A 5318-nucleotide genomic window follows, 5' to 3' on the forward strand; every position below is an offset into this window, starting at 1 on the left:
TTTTTCTGGATATGGTAGTTGAGAATAGTTATGGTATATGGCGGAGTTAGCCCATCCTCACCAATGACTCTTCCTCAGGGATTTGCTGAAATTGAGTTAGTAATGGGGGTATTGCAGACTGTTTTGAATTATGGGGCTATTGCAGACTTTAGAAGCTGAATTAAATTTTTGTGCAATTGGTAAAGGTGTATACAACTTGAATTTATTAGGTAGTATAGGAGAGATATGAAATTTTAAAAGTGTCAGTCAGATTTGTGTATTGTTTTGGTTAGTATTCATTCTTGTTCCATCTTAGAGGCCAATAATGCACATGTGATATTATCTACATTATTCAGTTTATACGGCTTCCCATATTCCAATGGTTGTATTTTGCTAAATTGCCCATCTACTTACTGGAATTCTCACAAATAGAAGTGCAGTCAGAAGGTAAAAAGGATGGTATGGTATGTCTCCATTCACATGGTACTAAACTGTTAGTGATGCTTTGTGTTATTCTGCAGACTTGAATTTAGTTTCTATGGTTTTCTTTTTCTGTTCATAGATGAGAGTATAGTCTGAAGGGAAAAAATGATATGCTCTCAAGTCTCAAGGGTGTGCAAGAACAGTGAGATTTATATTACTGAACATATTGTTAACAATTTGTTATTTTTCAGACTTGCTCTCAGTTTTTATTCTTGGCAGGTGATTCTTCATGATAATTTTTCATAGAGGAACATTCACTACAAGAAATATATCAACTTGTGACCACCACTATTGGTCACTGAAAGGTCACAAATTTCCATTTACGAGCTTTTTGTGACCAAAAACAGAAGGTCAAAAGCTGGCCGTCATAAACTGACTATAGCGACCTTTCTTCTGGAATGGTCAAAGACGTTTACGACCAAAATATTCCTACTGTGGCGTTTTGGTCACTAGCAACCTCCCCCAGGCCACGTAGGCATCCAGCGTGGCAAGCTGATGTGGCACAAGATTCAGCCCGGTCCAATTCAATTTTCTACATGGGCCGAGCCCAACAATTCGGCCTTTTTATTGTATATTTTCTCTATTAATTTTCTCTAGCTACATGGGCCTAGCCCAACAATTTGGCCTTTTTATTTTATGGGTCATGGCCTTTTTGTACAACAGTTTTAGTTTTTTTTATAAAATGGGTCCACTAGTCAAACAGATCCCACTTGTCAGGTTCTGATAAGTGGGTCCTAGCTATTAGGCCCAGATTCTTCATATTTCAATTTGACAATAAGAAAATAACTAGTAGTTAAATTGGCAAGAAAAAACACACAAGATACTTCAAATAACAATAGCCAGATTCAATACAAGCTCTACAAATGACACGTCCTACAAGCTGTAGCATATACAAGCTTATTTACAAGCTCTACAAATGACAAGTCCTACAAGCTGTAGCATTTACAAGTTCTACAAGTTACACGTAATACAAGCTTAGCTGATACAAGCTCTACAACTATGGGAATCAGTTACAAGCTCTACAAGTATTTTCTTCTTCTACATGTAGCTCCTTCAATAGCGATCAAATGCCGGCTCACTGGAGAGTCAGGACTGGGCCTTCCACGGACGCCCTGTTACATGAATCAGCTGATAAAAATTAGAAAAACTGGAGACAATATATTATGAACATTCCATTCAAAAAAGGAGTAACTCAGTTGAAGTGAACACAGCAGCAGTTTTTCTCATTGAAGTGAACACAGCAGCAGTTTTTCTCATTGAAGTGAACACAGCAGCAGTTTTTCTCATTGAAGTGAACACAACAGCAGCAGTTTTTCTCATACAGTATGTGTCTTAATATAACTCCTAAGAAATGTTCACAACCTGAATTAACTACACTTTTTCTCATTGAAGTGAACACAGCAGCAGTTTAATCAACAACCCCATACTTTACTATAGAATGTTTCTTCTGAATGCATAGCTTAAAGGCGGGGCGGGGCTGAGAATCATCATAACAGGATATGTATATATATATATGTAGAGAGAGAGAGATCACCTTAACAATAGATGGTGGGCATCCTCGCCGGATCGGAGCAGCTTGTCCCTGGCCCTCCCCACGGGATGGTACCAAACTGCACACACACCAAGCAAGAGAGCACGCATCAGATCATATGAGAAAATGAACAAAAAATAGAGAGGAGGAGGAGAGGGGTCACCTTGGCAACAGATGAACAAACTTTGGTCATTTGGCTCTGTCCTCGCCGGATTGAAGCATCTTGTCCTTTGGCCCTGTCCACACACCAAGCAAACTGCAGAAAAAACACGCAATGAAAAACTGAAGATCACAGTGTATGGAAAACTGAAGATCATAGTGATGATAACATACAAACAAAGGATCTTTGGCCCATCAAGTTTTAAGACAAAAAAAGAGCAAAACCAACGATGCTACAAATCAGAGATTACAGGAACAACAACAGAAGGTTGTTTAACAAGTTTGAACGGCCACTATATATAGCACAATGTATGTAATGTAAAATTTCTGGATGAACAAGCTTTAATGGCTACAGTATTGTGATATTGTGATAATGGGAGGAGGCTTCCCATAAAACAGCAGGAAAATGCACTACTATTGTGATATTCCTCCCATAAAAAACACTAATATTCCAGTAGAGATCAAATGCTTGTGAGCAGGAAAATAATGGTACATTCACAACTTCAGTTCGGGTAAATATCACCACATGTATCAGTATACAGGCAGCAATAGTATCATCGAGCACAGAAAAACAGCAGCTTGACCCATGTAAGTCATAGCTCTTTAGAGAGAAAGAAAGAACAGGTTCAGCTAGCTATGTATTCATAGTTGAGAGCTAAGCAATTTGTTTGTTTATGCTGTAATTGACAGACCTAGTACAAGAAACAAGCCAAGTGAAACAATATTGACTAATTCGATGGCAATACAAGCTAATCTACTTAGCTAGTAGGTGACCATCCAATCCATGATGCAGCAGCAGGTGCAAATATGATATGATGTGAAGAAGAAGCTAGCTGGAGAGGTTGGGGATGAAACCAAAATTACAAACCATTGGCGGACCTCACATCACCACAGTTTTATCATTTTATAAGCAACTGGAAACTATGCAGAGCAGAGCAGACCGGACAGTAAAAGAATTATCAAGTAGGGCAAAACAGCAGCGTGGCCATCAACTCATAGCCCTGAAGAAAGAAAGAACCAATAGGGTCAGCTACTTATTTATTCAGAATTGAGAGTTGAGCAATCATTAGAAAACTAAAGATACTGCTCAGCTAACTAAATAACACATGATTCAGTACACACTTGAGCTTTTATGTTTGGAGGATCAGGTTGGTTAAACAGATACAGTGGATGGAACATAGCAGAGATAGGCTAGTATAGCTCCAGTTTTAGTCATCCCAAAGGAATATTCATAGCAAAGCAAGATAGGTTGAAGCTAGACAAGCGGATTTCGAGTGTTGATAAGCACCAGAATGCTAGCAAATTGGCCTATATTTATATGTTCACTTCTCTTTATAATTCACTAATGCAAAGGTGCAAATCTTCATCCTTCTTTAATGACGACACAGATAAACAAGTTTTATCCAAAAAAGGTTTCTAAACAATTCAATCACTGATCCCTGACCTGCATGGACCAGGCGCATGTAGAAAACTGAGTGAACAAGGCTATGCGAGCTCACCTAATCGAGCTAGTGTTGCACACGAGGATGCCTTGGACGAGGGCGGCAGGGTCGGTTGAGGACCGCAGCGGCAGAGGCGACTGTGCCTGCAGCGGCGGAGGCCTCGCCTTCGTCTGACGCTGTCGAGGGCGGCAGATCTGTCGAGGTACACGGCGGCGACGACTGCTGCATGGGGAGGGGGGGCTGTGGCCGGCGTGTAGCTTGGGTGGATCCTCCTTGAGGAGCTTGGCCTTGGCGCGGCAGATCTCTGCGTTGAGCACACACCGTCGATGGTGGGAGAGGCGGCCGCCCAAGCAAATCAATGAGAAGGGGTCAGAGGTCGTGGCCATGCGAGGCAAATCGCCAGTAAAACGACTCAGCTGCGGGAGGAGACGGACCTGATTTGGCCGGCAGGGACCGCTGCGTGTCCTCGCCATCGAGGATCTGGCTGCCTTCTCGCTCGCACGGCCTGGATCCGCCCGCAGCGTCGTGGTCAGAGTGGAGAAGATGGCGAGGTCGGCGGCGGAGCCGAAGGGGCCGGAGATGAAGGCTGGCCGCGCCGGGGACGCCATGAGATGCTCTGCGATCCGCGGGCGAGGAGCGAGGCAATGACGAGCAGCGCGGGCACGAACGGCGGGAGCAGGTGGTCGTCCACGAAGGCGAGGAGGAGTGGCTTGAGGTGGGAGGGCAGGTCGCAGCGGGATCGGCCTAATGGAGGGAGAGGGAAGAGGGGTTAGGGTTTGGGCTGCGGATCGTGGGGGGGGAGTGGTGTGCGGGGGAGAGGGGGGGGGAGTGGTGTGCGGTTTGTGAGTGGTGTGCGGTGGGTGAGTGGTGGCATTCGTCCACTGATAGGTGGGCCCGCGAGGAATTAGGCCCACATGTCAGTGTCCTCAACAACGTGTGGTGTAGGTGAGGGGACCTGCTTTCGGGTGGGTGTGGGTGGCGAGAGGATGAGGGTGTGGGCCGTTTGATCTGGCAGTATCCGACGGTCTGTAATGCTTGATCCGCGTGACATGCCCATAGACCAATTAGAACGAAGTGCGGGCTTATCACCATCTAAAATTGTCGTAATTGATTAACAATAGGCGCTACCAACACAGCACCACAGCGCCCGGCGAAACTCCATTGCAGCGTGAGCTCCAACGCAGCACCACGATGCCCGATGGTAAGTTTCCTTCTCTTTTTATGACAATGTTAGTTAAGTTTTGAAATAATTAGTAGTGTTATTCCTTGAATAACGAAAAATCAATTTTCCATTTTTGGAGTGCCCAAAAAGAGTTTTTTTGTGAAGGACCTGCCATATATTTGTTGCAAAATTGGACCAAATCAATTTTCTAAAATACTAGGACATATTTAATGCATAATTGACCAAATGGTTGGGTGTCAAATGCATAATTGACCACTAGCTAGGAACGGTCATTCCCGCCGTTTTGACCGCATTTTAAAACGGGCATAAAAAATTCAAAAAAAAAATTAAAAAATTGGAAAACCTTCGCATTGTGTCATCATATGTGGCCAAGTTCCTAGGAAAAATAACAAACTTGTAATACGGCAATTATTTTAAAAAAGTGTTCTTAGAAACGAGCTATCATGTGTGGAGATCAATGACTTTCAAGCCAAATGATCAATCTTATGGCCACATTCATGGCATAGTTTGTTCAAATGATCTCATATTGTGCACAAGGGTG

General features: G+C 43.4%; 1 long non-coding RNA gene across 1 annotated transcript; it reads right to left on the minus strand.

Annotated features, from left to right (window-relative positions):
• Positions 1 to 1402: 1402 nt before the first annotated feature.
• Positions 1403 to 2346, minus strand: LOC123083225 (uncharacterized). Its single transcript, XR_006439247.1, has 3 exons — positions 2157 to 2346; positions 1997 to 2072; positions 1403 to 1574 (listed from the first exon to the last, which is right to left on the minus strand). It is a non-coding gene; the product is annotated as an uncharacterized lncRNA (long non-coding RNA).
• Between the last annotated feature and the right edge of the window lie 2972 nt (positions 2347 to 5318).

This window comes from Triticum aestivum, chromosome 4A (genome assembly GCF_018294505.1).
Source record: "Triticum aestivum cultivar Chinese Spring chromosome 4A, IWGSC CS RefSeq v2.1, whole genome shotgun sequence".
NCBI classification, from domain to species: domain Eukaryota; kingdom Viridiplantae; phylum Streptophyta; class Magnoliopsida; order Poales; family Poaceae; genus Triticum; species Triticum aestivum.